Source organism: Heterocephalus glaber, unplaced genomic scaffold (genome assembly GCF_053883595.1).
Source record: "Heterocephalus glaber isolate CG9 unplaced genomic scaffold, H.glaber_assembly_v1.0 deba00000738, whole genome shotgun sequence".
NCBI classification, from domain to species: domain Eukaryota; kingdom Metazoa; phylum Chordata; class Mammalia; order Rodentia; family Bathyergidae; genus Heterocephalus; species Heterocephalus glaber.
The window spans coordinates 8,064,236-8,085,218 of record NW_028258161.1 but is presented as its reverse complement, the minus strand read 5'-3'; the positions used below and the strand labels follow the sequence as shown (position 1 = coordinate 8,085,218).

At 34.6% G+C, this 20,983-nt stretch overlaps 1 long non-coding RNA gene across 1 annotated transcript in view; it reads left to right on the top strand.

Moving 5' to 3' along the window:
* LOC101711614 (uncharacterized) overlaps positions 1–20,729 on the top strand; it is a 145,419-nt gene extending 124,690 nt beyond the window's left edge. Inside the window, exon 3 of the long non-coding RNA XR_001184529.3 lies at positions 20,507–20,729. This is a non-coding gene — a long non-coding RNA (uncharacterized LOC101711614). The remainder of the gene's footprint in view (positions 1–20,506) is intronic.
* The last annotated feature ends 254 nt before the right edge of the window (positions 20,730–20,983 follow it).

Here is a 20,983-nt window from a genome sequence, read left to right as displayed (position 1 = left end):
CTGCTTTCGCCTTATCACTGTTTGAAATTTCTCCCTCATTGGCTTTCATGAGAATTGTTTTCTTTTTATAATTGAGGTACCGTTTTAAGTGATCAGCATTAACTATAGCAGCATTAGATTAATCAGCATGAGACTTTCACAAGTGTTTCCATTGTTTTTGTTTTGAAAAATGTGACTCAAAAATGAAATTAATTTATTTTAGCAATGAAGTGTATCAAAGCAAGGACATTTCTAAAGGAAAATACTTGAAAAGAACAATTGATAAAAAAATTTAATTTAATTTGAAATTAATTTAGTAAGGTAAATCTCACAGGAAAAATAGGAAAGTCCCAGTGGCCAGAGAGTCTAACTACCTGCGTGATAAGTAGAAAGTGTGGGCTAAATTTTTTTAAAAAGTGAATTCCACACAACTCTGACAATGGGTGCTGGTGTGAATATGGACGAGAACACTAACTCAAAGTAGAAGAGTGTAGAGTGAGAATTTTAGTCAGTTTGGGCCAAACTTTCTAAACCAAGAAGATAACTTAAAAGTTTTTGATTGGGCAAATAACAACCAGATATTCATGGATTAGAAAAATTAAGTACAGCAGAAAGTAGGAAGTATGGAAAGGCAGAAGAAATAAAGACTGAGGCAATAGTAAACTTAGAAATATTTTAAAAACTAAACTAAACCAAACCTAACCTGGGAAATTAGTTTTCTAAGAGGAAAAATATGATGTGATAAGCAATTGTTATAGAGACAAAATTGCAGGACTAAGGGGAAAATTAAAGTGATATATAAGGAAATAAAATAATTTTTAAAAAATTTTAAATTTTGAGCTTGGGTTGTGGGAGAATGGTGATCCATTTTGCAGACATAAGAAATGAAGAAACAGTTGAGTTTCAGGACATCTAATTTTATACTTGATTTTCTTTTTAGAAAACATTTTTCTTTTAGAATTCTATTTAAAGTATAATTCACATAGCAAAATATAGAACTCTTAAGTATATGGCTTGACTAATCTTTAGTTCTTTGTGTATGTGTCTATGTGACCATAGTTATAAACCACATGCAGAAAATTCCCTCCTAATCCCTCCCCATAACCATTTCTCCAATTTCTCTTATCATATATTAGCTTTGCCCATTTTTGAAATTTATTCATACATGAAAGTTTGTAATATGCACTACTTTATGCCTAGATTTTTTCTAATGTATTGTATTGGAGATTAAATATGTTGGTTTGTGTAAAAATAATTTCTTTTTCATATTACTCTGTAGTATTTATTTGTATAATGTGTAACAGTTTGCTTATCATTCTCTATTGATGGACATGGAGTCCCCCCTTGCCAGTCTGGAGTATTATAAATAATACTGTTACATAATACCTAATACAGATATTTTGAAGGAAGAATATATATTAATGATCCAAAATGTAATGCCTGAGAATGAAATTTTAGGAAGATAAAGTAGAAATAAGTTTAGTTTCAGGGTAGGAACATGTTCCATGATATTAGTATCTTCTGAGAAGGTTTTCATTGAGGTTGTACCAGTTTGTATTCCCAGCAAAGATGTAGAAGAGTTTTATTGGCTCCAAATCCTTGACATCATGTGGTTTTGTACATCTGTTTTAACTTTAGCTGTTCTAATGAGCAGGTATTCATGTCTTATTGTGGTTTTAGTTTGCATTTCTCTTATCACCAATTTTCTTATGGGTCACACAGTATTTTTTATTATTTAACTTTTGACCCATGGTTTTATTTTTTAAGTGAGTCTTTCATAAACAACATAAAGTTAGATACTTTTATTTTAAATCTAATCTGAGAATTATTTATTTTAGTTGGAAAATTTAGTCTATTTACGTTTAGTGTAACTACTGATTTGGCTGGAATTAATCTGGTGTCTTATTATTTGTTTATTCCATCTGTTCTTTGTTCATCTTTTTATATTTTCTTTTGAGTGAATGATTTTTAATTTCATTTTATTCCCTCTAGTGACGTTCAGCTTTAGTTTTGTGGTATGTTTCTTCTTGTGTCTCAGGAGATCACATAATTAATTGTTAATTTATTGAAATATACCTTGAAGAGCAATTTGCAGGTTCATGAATGACGTAAGAATCTTGCAACATTATAATATTATATTTCATTTTTATTTCATTTTTATTATTGGCAATGGTCTTAATCAATGTACATAAATAATATATGTAATATTTACAAATGAATATTATTCATTTATAAAATGCATATTATATATGTAAATGTTATATAAAATATATTTTTAATTGCATTTCTATCCTTTAGGGGAAGATGGAAGTGGGTTGGGAGGACTAACTGCTTATAGAGATAACAAAACTCCAAGTCCATGACTGATCTTTATCAATACACCCACAAAAAAATCCCTCTTTTTCCAACACATGCTTAGATTTAGCAACATTCTCAGGTTCCCCAGAAGAGTTTGCTTCTACCTAGAATTTATTTCTTTTAGATTTTTTTAAATTTCAAAGCTCTTCAATGTGTTCCAAACCATATACCATTTATTCTATCATTTTATTCTACATTTTATCATCGAAACCATTAACAACACATGGGAACTTTCAGTGTTTTACATAAAATGTTTATTTCTTCATTATTTTAAGCCAAAATATTGAAATCACATTGAGATCAGCAAAAATTTCACTGCAATAGTTACTATTAGAATACAAGATAACTTCAGGAAGAATTCTAGATTTAGTCATGTTGCTAGGATTCAAAGTATAGTCATTCATCAAAATAATTATGTGATTATCATGGAGAACAAATATTAACTGTCTTGTTATTTCTCAAAAATCCTAGGATACAATGTGATATATGCAAAGTGTTTTGCAAATTGTACAAAGTATGTATATACAAATGATTATACTAATGATCTATAATAGAATGCTAATTATTTTTAACATCAAAACACAAGAGTTTTTCATAGATCTGAAGATATTTTAAATGTATGTGTACACATGTATTTGCATAATGCAAGAGAGAAACTTATTATTTTTCAAGTAATGCTTTATGTTTGCTACACATGTTAATTTATTTAACTCCACCATAATCTCATCCCAGAGATACACACCATTATTTTCCCCATTTTCAAGTAAGAAAACTGACCACCTATAATTTATGTAACTTGCCTAAGTTTGTATAACTATAAAGTGAGGAAAAAAAAAAGGATTTAAGCTTATTATAGAGCTCTATTAATCATTATGCTATACTTTCTAATCTTCTTGCTGGCTTTGGGATTTCATTTTATGCTGAAATGTAAATAAGTTAACATGAGATAGGCATAAGGTAAAAATACTTTTTAGGTTTAGGAGATAAGAGAAAAAGAAACAATAATACGCACTTCCTTTTGCTTCTACTGGTAAACACAGGTGTCTGCGTGCACATACACACACATGCATTACAAGACATGGTCAGAAGGGAAAGTTCTTTTCATCTGAGTTTCTCCAATTACAGTTTATAGTATCCCTGGAGGTCACATGTAAGAATATGTCTTTAAAAAGGTATGTACACAAATATGAACTGTGTGCGTAGACAAGATGAATTGTTCTTTTTGTTAAAATAGAGAAAGAAAAAAACAGTGTGATCTTCATCTCTCTTTAGGGCTATCACATGATGAATTGTTTAGGTCAAATTTTACGAAGCCCGATTTAACAGCAGAATACAATCTCATGAGAATTTGTGAATTTGTTTGCATTTGTCTTGCCTGGTCCATAAATAAACATGAACAAGTAGATAGAAGCCCAGCTTCCTAATGAGTAATTGGAGTCCACAGAAGAAATAATTAGAAATAGTAAAAATTGAAAATATGGATAAATGCATGTTAAATGATTTTCTTCAATTGTAAGTCTAAAAACATTTAAAAAGGCCAGATGATTAAAAATTTAGTAACTTAACCTGTTAAAAATGATTATTCTTTTACTCAGTAGCTCAGTGCTATCTCTGAAACATAAAAAATTTGCTTATTAAACAATTTGCTTATTATTGAGTAAAATTTCTACTGATGTGTGAAGTGGGTATATTTACTCCTAGAATTCTCTTCCGAATGAATGACACAGGAATCCCAATAAATAATGTGTTAAAATATTTACAAAGATTATCTATTTACAAAGATTATCTACACAATTTGCTGATTTTAATAAAAGTATTAATATTGAATATATTATAGTAAATGATATAATAATTATATTATATATTGTATGATATAATAAATAATACTATACTACTAAATATTAATAATTGAAATATTAATATTTCAATTGATTTGAAAGATTTTGATTGTTGTGAAAAATTTATATATAAAATTTAAAATGATACATCTTAATAGCATAAATGACTTCTATGATAGAAGGTTCTGTTGTTTACAGAAACATGTTTGAAGCTTTTTTTAATGGGGAGTCAAGTCCTGTATATAATACAGCACTGTAGACAAACTATCCCTGGGTTGTTCAACTGTCTTTTTTTTAGAAGACTCATGCTTCATTACAAAAGTGAAACAGAGTGAGCTGTAGTGCAGCGTAACAAACTAGGAAGATCAAGCTAACACTGGTGAATTGAGGAAGGGGCATGGCAGACCCAAATACAGCAATGAGAATGTGGATAAGAGTCTAGAGAAGGAGAAGCCATGACATATTGTTAGGGTGGGGAGTGGATGTCGGGTGATTCTTCCTCTGAGAAGAAATGGAAGTGGAGGACACCCTAGCTATAATGGAACAGAAAGAGGTCAGACACCACTAGAGTGAGAAGAGGCCAAGGCTGACTGGCACATGATCAAAACCCTCTCTGACAGTGTTGTGAAGACTGTGAACGTCACAATGTGCATGGAATCAAAAAAGCATCAAGCTTTTTTTTCATATTAGATGCTGGAAAAAATAAAGGCTCTTAGTGGCTTTTTCTCTGTTCTGGAATGTTCTGGAATGTTCCTCAAGCGCATAAGCATGATTCCTTTGAAAAGAATATTGCTTTTCTTACCTCAGCCCCTGGCAAAGACATCACTATCCTTACAGCAAATACACTAGCAGTGGTAGTGAACCTACAGCAGGCATGTTGTTTTCTTTTAAGACAAAAGATGTTAATGCATGAGTTGTTTTTTCTAAATTGAAACCCCAGCATTCGGGCTTAATTGCAGTGTTGGCATATTGTGATAAATAAGTGGTTTTTGGGCTGCGGTTTGGGCACTCATCTCTAAAATGTTCACTGGGGGCATACAGTCTGACACTGCTGGGGCTGGGTAGGAGCGTGTCTGCTCTGCACAGGAACTGAAACTGCCCTGGTCTCCATCTCACACTGGATGGTTAGATGTACAGGAGACTTAAATTGTTTTCTCAATAAAGAAAAAGCAAAGGGGTAAGAGTAAGAAGATTGTGGTTTTAACACCATCAACCTTCCTGCTAAAGCTAGTTTTTATAAGATGTATATTTAGTAGGGCTACAATCTCCTTTTCCATATAATACATTACAGATAGAATTTATAAGATAACTTTATGTGCATATTCACTTAGACCCCCACAATAATCTCGAGAGCTATGTTAGGGTGTTAGAGAAGGCAGATCTCATCCTAATATAAAATGTATCTGGGAAAGCCAGGATGTGGAACTCCCAGGTTTTTTTTTACTATAAGTCTACTTCTCAGTTGTTCTATAACTGTAAAATTTACCCAGTGCAATGACACATAGAATTTCTTCTAGCAAGTTCATTTAATTAAAATAGGTTTTGTAATTCCACTGAGAAGGTCCAACCTTAATTGAAGATTTTATATTTCCACTGAAGTCCTCATTCATACTGGAAAAATAATTTTAAAAATAATTATATTAAAAACATGCTATGTTTTTATGAACTATTTTTTTGGTTTGCATTTGTTTCAAGAACTTATATCAAATATTTCAAATAAATGAGTTTTAATGGTCACCTTCCTCCTCTTCTTCATCTTGGTTACTTTGGAAGTAACATAATTCATAAGTCTCGTGATTGTTAACAACTTTGCCCAACCATTTGAGTAGACTTTTCTTCTTGAAGTATTTTTGGTGAGATATTTCAAATGCCCCTTGGAACAAAGCACTCGTTCCTTTCTGTGATTACAACCCCTGCCCAGAAACACCCAGGTCTTCACTTTGAATCACTATGATTCTCTTTTATAAACTCCAAGGAATTGGCAGTGTTCCTGAGTCCACCTTCTACAGGGTGGGTTCGATCAGGGGCAAAGCTCAGAAGTTGCTTTTGTGCCTCCTTCCTCCACCACAGCTTCTAGGGCCCCAGGGTGGAGGCAGAGGCAGGAAGGGATTCTGAACTGTTCTCCTCAGTTTCATGTTCATGGGCACCTGCCTTACCACAACCTCATTGCCTTTAGAAACAAAACAACAACAGCAAAAAACCCTGTAAGACCAATTCTCCACGAGTGCTCCCTTGCATATGCTGTGCTTTCCATCACAAAGATTCCTCTCTAAAGAATCAGGTGAATTTTTGCTCTTTATTGAGGAATGAACTCAACATTCAACAGTCCCAAAGCACTTTCAAATCTCAATGGATGCTGGTAAAAAGAACTGCGCCCTCACCTGTGATATCATCCTCCACAGCATCCTATTCTTAACCTTGATGGTCGGAAACTTATATGTCTGCACACTTTTTTGAGCAGCAACTGTATTATATTCCAGCCTCAAAATTTCGAGCAGTGCAGAGTGAGAATGTCCTATTGACATTTCAAAAAATATTTGCTAAGGTGAATTGAAAAGTCAAAGATCTTGGCATGGAACAGAAAATTCTCGCATTCTTGTAATATTCAAATAAAAACCTTTACTGAGTCAACAGCACTTAATGTCACCCAGAAAACAGCAAAATGATGTTATGAATTCACAGTGAATTACTACAAATTTAACTCAGATTTTTAAAGCATTTATAAGTTTCTACAGATGTGGAAATTAAATTAATGTGGAACTAGTATTAGTTGTCTATGTATAAAATATATGTTCATAAGAGGAATGAGAGGAAGTAATGAACACTGTGTATGACCAGGTTTGCTTTGTTTGATTGGTTGGTGTTTTTGAGATGGGGTCTAGCTATGTTACCCAGCCTCGTCTTAAACTCCTGGTATGCTGTGATCCTCCTGACTTAGACCCTCCCCTGCCAGTCACATTATATCTTCATGAAAAAATCATCCCCCCTTCCTAATTTTGTGATTCAGAGTTGTTTTAGCAAAATTCAGGGATTCCACGCTAAGCTGAGCCAGTTGACCATCTCAGATGACTGGCATGGTGTAGCTTTAGCACTCTGAGATCTGCTGCATGTATTGTAGGTCTGGTCAGTGATTCTCAACTCCACTCAGAATATAAGGACCAGAACCGTGGTTGGAGATGATAGATTCCTGCAAAGAACAGTGCTCTGCTCACTCCCTTCTCAGCAGAAGTGGTCTCCGGTGAGGCCCTCAGCCTGGCTTGCTGAGCTGTCTCTCAGCACCTCACTGGATCTCTCTCTCCTGTGCTGCTCCCTTTGCTTCCCTTCTGGCTTTATTTTTATAGCCAGAAGTATTTGAAAGAAATATAAAATTTCTGTAGAATAAAAGCAAAAGTCTTGCAGGTGAGAGAAAAATAGAACATCGTGCATGTTCAAGTTGATTATAATGGGAAGGTGTTATCATAATAGAATGATGCTTATTTAAACAAGTCTTGATTTGAAGGAAGTGTCTCCTCCTGGGACTCTGACAAGGGATTATACGAGGTCCATGAGACTGTCATCACGGCTCTGTCCATGCCTCAGTGGCGTGTAGAGCACAGCCTAGCCAGGCGTGGTGGTGCACTTCTATAGTCACAGCAACTGGGGAAGCTGAGGCCAGAGGATCACAAATTGGAGGCCAGCCTGGGCAACTTAGTGACTTAGTGACACTCTGTCTCAAAACTAAGCAATTAAAAAATAAAAACAGGCTGGGGATGTAGCTCAGTGTGAAGGCCTTGGTTTATTTCCCAGTACAAGAAAACAGACAAATAAACAATCACCCAAAACCAAACCAAACCAAAACAACACACACAAAAAAATTGTAGAACACAACCGAGAGGGAGCCTAGTTCCATTCCAGTTTCAGGAACAGCATTTCACTCAACAATATATGTAAATAGGTAAGCATAGAGATGCACACACTATATTTTATAGAGCATACATTTTACAACTGGAAAACTAAAATATCCTTTAAAATGACAAAAAGACTTCTCTCAAGAAAATCAGCTTTCTGTTTGAAAAAAATTCTATCTAAAAACTTGAGTTAAAGTTTGAAATAACTTCAGAAATAGTTAATGAAAATTTTATATAAGGGATAGGTAACTAAAATTGTTAACCCTTTTTTCTTGAAGTGTAAAGTTTGTTTATGAGCTATGTTCACAAGATCTGTAAATCTAATTACATTCAAACAACATTACGTGAGGAAGGAAATCTGTAAATCTAATTAATTCAAATGACATCGCATGAGGAAGGAAATGGAGCCTCAAATGAACATGTATCTATTCCCTGTTCCTGGTAACTCAAAAGGTGTCATTTCTCTGTGAATGACTACATCTGTTTACAGACTTCAGCTGAGTGCCAAGGAACTATGTGTGGCACACAGTGAGAGCTTAAGGTTAGTAACTGTATTAGTACAATTAATATAATATTCTTTTCCCTGACTCTCAAATAAAAGACATCAGTCTAGTTCCACATATGAACTCAAAATATGTGTATATTTGAGTGTGACTGAGTCATAACTCAAAACAATGAGAATTAAACAGAGTTCCTTTTATACCAATATACTGTGTGTAGTTACAGTACTTCTGTTTTTCTTGATGAGATGCTGGGAAGCCTGGTATAACAGTCAGTGACTATAGGGAATTATTTCACTACATATTATGAAATTAAAAAATATGAATCAGCAAATGTCTTTTATAAGAATATTCACATAACTAAAATACTCCATTACAAAGGATATATGAATGTCATTTTTCTTACACTATCTGGTTACTCAAGATCATTTTTCTTACTTTTATGTGTGCTAGGGTAAAAGTTGAAGTCCTTGACACTTTTCTGCTAAATCTATCCCTGTATTGGGCAAATCTTGAATTTCTCTCAAGGCCAGATGACATTACCAATGAAGATTTGGTAATTCTGATGCCCAGGATGCAAGCAGATGGTTTCAGGATTATTTTGAAAAGAGAAGAACTTGGAACTTTGTAAACATGGTTTTCAGGAAGTAATTATTAACTCTGTTTCCCCATCCAGTTCTTCAGTTTATTAAGCACAGCTGTCAAAGATATTTATTTGTCCCAGAAAACTACAGGAATAAATTAATTAAGCACATTTTAATAAAAAATAACTTGTTTCTCAACAGAGCTAATTTTTATGACATTATTATTCAGTTAATTCAATATATTTCTTTTCCTCAATTTGTATTTTCTGGGCTACAAGTATTTTTTATGCCTCATTTATGCTGGGGAATAGTATTCATCAATGCATGCATACTCTGCCGTGTATTCATTAGTGACTGAGTTTGTGTTTTACACTGTCCTCCTGTTATGAAATAAATGGCTTTATCCCACTGGAGCCTGGACATGGTTAATGAATGCCAAAGTCAAATGACTATAATATTCTAAAATAGTAGGATTTTTAGGATTGTGGTGTTTAGGGTTTATTTTCCCTATTGGTTTTCATTAGGAAACTAGAATGGAGAATGACAATTCAGGAGTGAAAATATCAAATCAACACCCTACCAATTACAATAAAGAGCTACGAAGTAATCCAATGCCTGCAAGCTAGAGAAAAAAGTGTACATCAATTAAAATGATATTAAATATAAAAGCAAAGGTGGTTACACTAAATACATCTGGCCTATTAGATCGCACTAGAAAACCGCGGCTGCCTAAGTGGTCATTGCTTTAGATTTCTAAGGGCTTCAAAACCCTGTTAAGATGATAGGAAAGAAGAAAAAAGAGCAGCCTAGCAATTTTCAGCAGGGAGCACAGTCATCAGAAAGAGGGGCTGCCTTTAACCCAGTCACAGGTTAAAGCAATTTGATTTATAACAATGAAAGGACCTTCTGCTTGTACTTGAGTTACAGCATATCCCTTTGTAGAGATCCATACAATAGAAGCCAGGGCAGGTGATATATGGTAGAACAAAGCAGTCCTGTCAAGCAAAGGAAATTCTGCCATTAGATGAAATTTTATCAGCTTATTTAATTAGAACGTGGCAGGTAAAGGTAAGAAAACTATATGGAGGCACATTCAATGTACTAGATAAGAAAAATCAAACTCGTGAGTCTGTACTCAGTAATACTCATTTCAGATTTTCTTAGATAATTGGGATTTGGCTCATTGCTTTTCAATTACAGGTAAAAAAAGACTTCATTTGCTGTTTAAAACATCTCCTAGATATATATCATTTTGGGAATTTTCTACATTGTGTGTAGTAAAAGAAGCTTGGCATATATGTAAGAACAATAAAAATATCTAGAGTGAAGCTTGAATCAGTGAAATATGGGGACATATTTCAGCAGTTTCTCTGTTACCTCCCAGGGCACTATACTTGGGTTTTGGAACTCCTTCGTCTTCTGTCTTTGGTTCGTGGAACTGTGTCTGAGAGCAGCTTCTGTAAACACAGTGGTGTCCACATTCCCCCTAGGTCTGCCTCGCCTGAAGGCTTCACAGATACACTCGCCGTGAATCGCAATCCCTGGTGTATTTTCAGCTGGAAATTTTCCTACTGTCGTGAGCCTTGACATTTTTCTTCTTAAATAGTTAAATAGTTTTCTATGTGTTATGGTTCATGGATATTAAAGGAAACCATCTCGGCAGAGTAACTCCAATTATCAGTTCAATTTATAAATTCAGTGACCCAAAATAATCTGTAGGTACCTTAATCTATCCAATTTGTCCATAATTCCCATTGTTTCTGTGTTCAAGCAGAGAGAAAAATAAATTGTTTACTTTACAGGTTTATAATTTTTATACCAGTAATTCAAAGGCTGGTAGCATAATTGAGGTGATACTCTTAAGTGAAATAAATAGGGCACATGTGTAAATACCAAGTAGTTTCTCTAGTGTGAGAAACTGAAAGTGTAAATAAGGACTAAAAGGTATCATAGATAATGTGAAATAGGAAGAAAAAGGGCAAAAGGGAAGGGGAACTGGTAGGGGTAGGGGAAAGGAAAGAAGGGAATGGAATTAATATGAGAAAATGAAAAAAAGGAAACAAAGTCTTTGCAAATAGGGAGGGACAGAGTGGTTGAAGAGAGGGCAGGGGAATGGGGGAAAAATAAGAACCAAGAGAGAATGTAAAGGTGCAAATTTCCAGTGATGAATGTTATTATATTGTATACCTAAAATGTACCAATAAAAGGATATACAGCAAAAAAAAAAGGTTGGTAGCATAAAATTGTGCACCAAAATCCAGCTCAAAATTTAACAAATACTGGACTCCACTAATTGTGAAATGGGGAATAATAACTCTCCCAATGATTATCTCAAAAGGTTGCTGTAGAATTCATTAAAAAAAGAGATAATCTAAGAGTGCTTTGAAAATTGTAAAACTATGTCCTATGAAGAATAAAATTATAAAATCAGATTTTAAATAATAGCAATTACAGTAGTTTGGGGTAAAATATGTGGCATGCAAAGGTCCCCGAAATAGGCAATGCTCCTAGCACCTGTATTTTCAAGACCTGGTTCTATTTTCCTCTGGTCACAAGATCTGTGGCTTTCTTTCTTTGGCACACTGGTTAGTCACCAGTCAATTACATCTATTCTGAAAGTAAAAATCCAGTCAAAAGATTACTTTCGGAACATGAAAGAGGTTCACCTGAAATAAAATTATTATTAGCTTAGAATACAACTACTGAATTATTTCCTACAACAGAGTCATAGCAGCAAGATTCTGGAGGGGAACTGAGGATATTTCGTTCAAGACCCCATCATATGTATAGAGACTGCCCCCGGAAGTGGAAGAGTATACAAACAAATTGTGCAGCTCAGGTAGAAATCATAGATATTACATGATTGACATTTGAGTCTTAGAATTTGTGGAAAAATATCAATTTGAAGCAAATTATTTTCAATCAAATTTTAAAAATTAACCTAATTGCTGTTTAATTTGAATACAGTAAAATTCACCCAAATAAGCGCAAATGTACATATTTGTTTAATGATCACTACAATCAGGATATTAAAGATGTTTATCACCTCAAAAATTCCTTTATTTTCCTTTGTGGTAGTTCCTTCCTAAATCCCTAGCCACCGTTTGGTGGCTGATCTTGCCACTAGAAACTCAACTTTCAGAATTTAATAATATTTAATAATTTAACAATATTTAAAGATTGAATGTCCTGGGTCAAATGATAAGTGTTAACTTTATTTACAAGCCTACCAAACTGATATACAAATTGACTATACTACTTTACATTCCTATCAGGGGTATATGGAAATTCCAGGGTGTCGTAAGTCCTCTTACACATTAGCTATTGCCATTATTTTGTGTATTCATTATAGTTTCTGGGTAGTTTTGTATATTCATTATAGTTTCTGAATGCATTTTTATTTCAGGTTCCAGTCCTTGATGATGAAGGCTGTAGCATTCTTTCAAAGTTTATCAGCCACTCATGAATCTTTCTCTGTGGTTGTCTACTCAAATCTCCTGCCCATTTAGTTGCTAGACTGACTTCTGTCAACTGAGTTTTCATATATTTTTATATATTCTCGATGAAGTTGTTTGTTAGATTCTCTCTCTCTTTCTCCTCCTACTCCAAAAATTTCAAGGAACCTCAAACAACATTAACAGCAAGAAAACTGTAAGGCAAGTCAGTGTGCCAGGAAGTGGGTGAGTTTGAGAGCGTGAAGAAGGAAAGGGTCCTTTAAGAGCTGGCGCTGTGCAGCTCGCAGCTGTGCTGCTTGGGCCGTAAGATCTCCAGACCTTACTTCCTCACACTCGGGAATTGTATGCAGCACCAGGGAGAGAATCACAGCCTGGGCTGTTAGGGTTGAGGGACAGAGTCACACTCCACATGCTGGACCTGGGACCAGTACTCCACATGCTGGACCCTCTCAATGTCTGAGATGGGTTACAGCTTATACCTAGATGTCCACCCCACCAAAACTCATGTGCTCAGAGACGTGGTCTGTGGAAAGTGACTGGGTTAAGGGGACATTACTGCTGACTTGCTGTTAGTTCAGGGGAGAGGGTCACCGGGAGCGTGACCTAGAAGGGTGCATCTTTCTCCCTGCCTCCTTTCTTCTCCCTCTCTGCTTCCTGCCCACCATGATGTGAGCATTGTTCCTCAGCCAGACCCCTCTACTGTGCTCTTTCTGCCTTGGAGCCAGCCAAGCATGGGTTGAAAATGGGAAATGAAATTAGCCTCTCTTCTTTTAAGTTGCAGGTGTCAGGTACTTTTCCCAGAGAGGAGGAAAGTGACTAAGACAAGAAGTCATTCCCTGTCTGGGACAGCCCATTACGGGCTGGGTCCTACGGGAAACACAAAATGAAATCAGAAGGTCAAGAAGTAGTCCATCACAAGGTGGGGATAGGAAGTGTGAGGTCAAGGGCAAGCAGAACTAGAGGTCACGAGTAAGCTGAATAGCAGGTAGCCGAGGTCTTCCTACCCCCCCCCCCGCCCCATTTATACCAACTTCTCTCCTCCGCTGTGACTGTATTGGCTCCTTATGGCCAACTGAAAGAGGAAGAAAGGGTCAAATCTTGGTTTAAGAATGTGCCTGCATTAGGTTACATGGCAGGGTGGCTCTAAAAGACAGAAGAAAGAAAAAAATCTTCCAACAGGCAAAGATGAAAGCAGTGCCCTGGTCATGTACTGTGGACAGGCAGGCAGCCCGACACAAGAACCACAGGATTGCTCTGCCCAGGTCAATGGCACGGGTCAGCTCTGTGGCCAGAACCTTGGGTGGAAAAGGACTGAGAGTTTGGAGAGAAGTAAGTTGGGGATAGAAGCAGGTGGATGGATTAGTAGGAGTGCAAAGAATTTTGTATCACAGTTCACACTCAAAGGACAGCACTCAGCTCAGAGGAGCCACGGAATAATCAGACAGACAAAGCGCTTGCTAACTGGGCTTGCAGGAGCTAGCAGCGTGTGAAGGGGACATGTGGGCAGCAGTGGGGGGGTCACATGTGGGCTGGCAGCCACGCTCCTACCTACTGACAGTGGTGCGACTGCTGTTGCCTGAGAATGGCCTACTTCTCAGCAGCATGAATCAGTATCCAGACACCCATAAGACTGTTTTCTGTCCTTGAGTGATCAGTGGTTCATCCAGAGAGTACATCCTTATTCCACGGTTGTTTTGCTTCCTGTTCACAGACCTGAGCCAGGAGAAGTATTATTGTTATTATTGTATGTTTGTGATAATAATAATTACATTCCTATTGGGGAATTGTACATGTTACATCTTAATATTTTCACTCCCTCCTCCCCCTCCTCCTAGGTGACCTCCTGGCCTCCATAAAGTCTACCTCCTGGCTTTCTACCATCTCCCTTTTATTTTGCTCTTCAAATTGTTCATACTTTGGGTTTCTCACGTAAGAGAAACTATGTGATATTTAACCTTCTGTGTCTGATTTATTTTGTTAATACCATGCTCTCGAGGTGCATCCTTTTTCCTACAAATGTCTCACATTTACCCTTCAGTACGACTGAATATATTGTAGGAGAGATAATAAAATAATTACACAGAGAAACACTTTGGAGGTGAATTTACCACAGAAAATACAAAACATACCAATCTAAATTTGCCTTTAAAATGAGTATGTTTACAAATCCTAATGAGATTTTTAAAAAGAATAAAATCCTTCAGAAACAACAGGGGATTTATTTAAAAAGAATAACAGATAAAAAGAATGAAGCAAAGATGTATATAAAAAACCAGTAATTCCAGAAATGAAAATCATATAGAAAAAGAAGCAAAAACATGACCCTAACCCGAGAGTTCGATTCAAGGATAGTGATGGACTTATGGAGATTGAGAAATGAAAAAAATTAAAGGGCCAGTTAGGAAAGCCTCTCACACAAGTCTAGTGGCAGCCCCAAAAGAAGGAAAACCAAGTGAGAGGAAGCTGGACCAAGGAGGCTTCTTTCACAACCACCCAACAGATGCCAACGGCCCATTTTGGTGACATTCATACCCCAGTTCCAAAGGCCATTTAAAGAAGCAAAAATGGCCAGTGCTTTCCCTAATTGTTCACTTTACATCATGCTGTAAAATCTGCACGGCCAGTGAAAGATGGGAGGACCTTGGTTGAAGGTATCGAACTAGTGCTCAGCAGAATAAATAGAAACGAATCGTTCCAAGGCATTTTGATGGCACTCATTTTAGTGTTTGGAAAACCAGTTCTTTAAATTCAGCTCAGTTTTCAGTAAGGAAATTTCATATCTATCTACCCTGCATTGTTTTGGCTGTATGTTTTTTTTCTTTTCTCTGGATCAGTCTAGTTTGAGATTATGCTTTCAAAAAACTTTTACATATTTATTAATTTTTTAATTTCCTAAATCATACTTTTTGGTTTTTGTTATTAATTAGATGTGTTTTTTAATCTGTTACTTGTTGGCATGAATGATTTATTTATTTATCCTAAGTAAAAAATATTGGAATCCTTGAAATTTCTGCCTTGCAAGTTCTGGTGCTACGCTGAAGTACTTATATATATGTTTTTCATGATCCACTTTCATAATTCTGTTGTCTTAAGAGGTTTCTAAACTTTTCCAAATGGTATATTATTTATTTACAAATTAATTTTATTTCTTTATTTTTGCCTCAGAGGAAATATTGAAAAACTAGAAGCACAGTAATGTTCTATTTTTTTAAAAAGAAATATATATTTTAAAGGGCCAAGGTGTAGCTCAGTAGTAGAGTGTTAGCCTAGCATACACTAGGTACTTGGTTCAATCCCAGAACCACACGAAGAAGAAAAACAAAAACAGAAGAGAAAAAAATTAATTTAGAAGGCACAGAGTTACATACTTTCATAAAATAACATAATTATTTAAATAGTTTATAATCCAATTACTGTGTTTTATTTCCCATGAAATTTATTAGAAACCAAAAATATTTCTTTTGGTCTGCATATAAGCTTTTATTCTTATATTTAAATAAGCTTACTTGTATTACAAAGCTTATTTTTAAAGAATAGATTATATATTTATTCAATTAAAACTTTTTTCTTTTTAGTTGATAAATACATTTTATTAGCATTTGCTAGTTTATATTTCCAATAGAATTAATTTAATTGTTTCTGCACATTATGAAGTGGTTATAATGTATAAGATTGTAACAATCTAACAGTAAATATCTTGTAGATGTGATGTACAGCTTTTGATTTTTCATATTTTCACTTAAGATGCTTATTTTCTTTTAAAATTTACTACATTTTCTCTCATTTTCTCATTTTGTTAGTGGGTTTTTAATTAAGGCATTGAGCTATTTACATTTTTGGTTAAATTTTATAAAATAAAAACAGTTCCTCAGTGCAAAGAACAGAATGTGATATATTAAGAACCATTTTGAATGATTACGAGTTAAATAAACTATTACCTCCTCTTAGCTTTGTATCTCCTATATCTGACTTGTTTATATACTCCTGGAATGTAAATCCCTAAATTGCAATAGTTTCATTATTTATAAACCATTTTCCTTATATTTCATCTTGATAATTCCCAGATTCCCAGATTGGAAGGCATCACCTGATAACAAGCAGGGTGCTGGGCTAGTACTCTGTCCAAGTGATTGGAAGCTTCATCTCTTTAAGGCTTCATTTGTGTGTTTTCTGCAGGAAAATATTTGAACATTTTATTGCTAGAATTAGCTAAAGCCAGGACTTATACTTCTGGATTTCAGAAGGTTAATCCTGAGCATTGGTGAAGGATCATAAGTAATAGCTAAACTTTTCTATCTTCCAGGCGTGAAGATGATATTTTCAAGACTAAACACAGACAAATATAAAAGAAATATTTCCTTAAAAAAACATGATCACCATTCAGTTTATAATGTATATTTTTGCCACTCAAAAATATCCTTTAAAGTCAGGTATTTTATGAAATGACTTTCTTTAAATGAAGGTGTTTTACTAAAAGTTGTATACATATATTTAATTTGGCTTAGAGTGTTTATTAATAGTACTTTTGTGTCCTTGAAACTCTGGTATAAAGTAAGTTACTTTAATATAGATAACATATAATATACTTTATATATAATATATTTTATATACATCATATATAATATACATATATATATGTATGATGTTTGAAAATTCTTTCCACATTTAAAATTTGGAACTTTTAAAATAGTAATAATCACTTGTCAGATAATAGTATATATTTACAAAGTAGAGTGTGATATTTTGGTGCCTGTATACATTATGCAACAATCAACTCGGGGTATTTAGGTTAGACATCATTTCAAACATCTATCATTTATTTGTGATGAGAACATTAAAAAGTCCTCTTTTGTAGCTGTTTTGATTACAATACAATATTGCAAACTATCATCACCCTTCTGTGTAGTAATTCACCCTGTGTCTTTGTGCACATTGATCAAGCTTTCCCCATTCACTATTTTAGTCACTATTTTATGCTACTTCTATGAGTTTGACTTTTTTCTTTTCTTTTTTTCCTTCTATTTATGTATGTATGCAGATATGTATGTATGCAGATATGTATGTATGCAGATATGTATGTATGCATTTTTGTGTGGTACCGGGGATTGAACCCAAGGACTTGGCACTGAGCTACATCCCCAGCTCTTTTTAAAATTTTGAGATAGGGTCTCACTAAGTCACTGAGTTGCCTGGGCTGGGCTTGAGCTTGGGGTCTGAACTTGGGATCCCCTTCTTCAGGCTTCCAGAGTGCTAGGAGTTCAAGTTCAGATTTTTTAGATTCCAGATATTAGTGAAATCATATGGAGTTTTTCCTTCTGTACCTGGCTTATTTCTCTTGAGATTATTGTCTCCAAGTCCATCCATGTTGCTACAAATGGAAGAACTCCATTCTTTTCTATTGCTAAATAGTATTCCATTGTGGGAATATAACCACATATTCTTTAACCAGTCTAATATCGTGCCTATTGTGTTGAAGGACATTTGGGTTGATTCTATATTTTACCTATGAGTAGTGATGAGAATCTTTTCTGCCATAAAGAAGGATAGGCTTGAGTCATTAGTAGGAAAATGGATGCACTTTGAGACCATAATGTTAAATGAAATAAATCAGACACACAAGTTTAAATATTTCATTGTTTCTCTTACACAAGAAACCCAGAGCAAAGATAAAGAGCAAAATAAAAGATAGACAATAGAGAGAGGGAAGTTAGATCATCTCAGAGGAGAAAGGGATAAAGGTAGGAAGGAGAGGGGAGGGAGGGAAGGGATAAAAGATTTTTAAAAAATCAATTCTGATATGTTATGTACATGTGCCAACTCCACACAGCGAAGGTAAATATTATATACTACACACATGTACTAATTAACTAAAATAATAGAAAAGATTATAAAATGCCTTGTGCATGAAAAAAATTTTACTTTAAGATCTATTAAGGGAAAAATTAAAATTTGTGCATCATAAAGGTACACTTCATTTTTATCCTGATTATTTTTTTACAAATGGAACTTATATGTTTTAAAAATAATATTCTGAAAAGATCAAATAACTTAATTCTGATGTTGCAAAAAATTAAAGTCTAAGCCCAATTCTAATATAATTTATTTGAAAATTCTCAAATGTATTCATATATGGGTATAATGTTTATTATCAACAAAAACACAATAGAGTTATTGTTAAATTAGATAAGACAAACATTTTAAAAAGCAATGCAAACCCAGTGCCTATATGTGTATTACTCACATTCATAAACACATATATGCATTTATACATATGTACTTGCATACATGTACCATCTGTAGATACACATATATGAATCAACAAGAGTATCAAAATCTATCATTTGAAGGCCTATTACACAAAGAACAGACCATACAGGATATCTGAATATAATCTTAAAATCTCCCAAGTCACCTGAATTTATCTGAAATTCTTATAGGATATGGTGGAACTAAAATCTTACAAGCTTCTTTGCTTGTTCTTACTGGGATCTCCTTGCATACAAAGCCTATGGAGACATTCTGTCACTGAATGTTTTGATCAATACTCAAATTCAGGACATAAGGGTGGTTTAAATGGCAGATTCAGTGTCAATGGGAGAGACTCTTGTATCCCATTCCATTTTCTATCAACCACAAGCCACTCACACCTGCTGAAATAATAGCTAAAGAAGCAGGTGGAAGAAAAAGTCTTCAAGACCAAGGGATATGTGCCAGATCTATTAAAGAGTTACCATGCCATATCCCCCACAAAGTGGTTTCAATAAGAGTGGCTTAATCCTTCAGGATATTGGCTCTAGCTTTCAAATCATTTACTATTTTCCCCTTTATGACATGGCACACACACAAACGTGATATATATCCTTCTATGGCTTTTTGGAAGTGAAAGAAAACAAAAAGAGATTTGTAGCCTTGACTAAAACACCAAGGGGATAAAGTGAAACTAGCATATTTTTCATTTCTGAGACTAACAACTTTCATAAAGAAAGCCAGTGGATAGGCAGAAGCAACTTTTGTGTTCTTAAGGCAACGGTATCAGGAATAGAAGAGCAAAAGAAAGATTTAACAATAACAAAACATTATGTTTAATCTCTCTAAATATTTATTAAATTCTAAGTGCTATATATGATTGTTTTCATATCAGTTTTTCAGTACAGAAATATAACTCAAGAGTTTTTAATTTATTGAGACTTTACCTATGATAGTTTTGGAGCCTTATTTTGAATTAAATATAAAAAAGAAAAGAAAACTCGTTTTCTTTTAATTCCACCAACTATTTCCTTCTCACAATGATTAAAATAAATTATACTTGGGGCCGGGGATTTAGCTCAGTGGTTTTGCCCCCTGCTGCGCAAGTGCAAGGACCTGAGTTTGATCCCCGGTACCAAAAAAAAAAAATAAACTATACTTCTAACCATGTAGATTAATGCCAAATTTTCTGACCTTTGGTATTGTTGAAGAACAATTAGCTTTCTATATGATAGATATTAGCTACTATCAAAAAGATTTTAATCATGTACTTTCAACTTTGAAGATTTGTTTTTCACTTATTAATGTCAATCCTCCTTAATGTCAATTTATTTTTGCAATTATGTATTTAATATTTGTAGTGGCAGTTACAGTTGTATCTGCTAAGTATTATAATAGAGAGCTGCATGGAGCTGTCACAGCATGAAGAAATGAATGAAAACTGACAAGGAATAACCAAAGAGTGGTCTAAGGAGATGGAATGGAATGAGCAAAGGTAGAATTGTGTGAAACTGTGCATCTTTGAAGGAACTTAACCAGTGTGGGTTGTATGAAGGAAAATGATAGATAACTGAGCATAATGTCTCCTTCAGTGATTTTTGTATTTCCTCCTTCTGTTTATGAAATTTAGGTGAGTAGTTTTTACATGTTTCATTCTAGATAGATGTGTTGTGGATCTATTTGGAAGAAAGATATGCAAGGACCAGCAGAAGCCATCTCAGTCAAGCAGAGACTGGTAGCACATGCCTTGTAGCAACAGCCACTTGGAAAGCTGAGGCAGGAGAAAGATTTGATCCCACAAGTTTGAGATCAACCTGGGAAGGACAGTGACTTAATCTCGAAAAGAATAACAAACAAATAAGCAAATAAACAACAAAACCAAACAAAACTCTTCTGGTCTTATAGTTATGTGATGAATGACTGAATTAAAATGTCAGCAACAGTGCTACAAAACAAATGACAGGGTAGAAAGACAATTCAAGGTGGAAATAATTAGAGTTAATAATTTACTCAGAAGGAAAAGTTAGGAAATATTCTTAGCTTTTCTGATTCCTGGTTTGATATTGCCATAATTAGCCTGGATGGTCAAGGCCTTGAAAGAAATAGATCTATTTGGCAAGATATAAAACTTGTTGA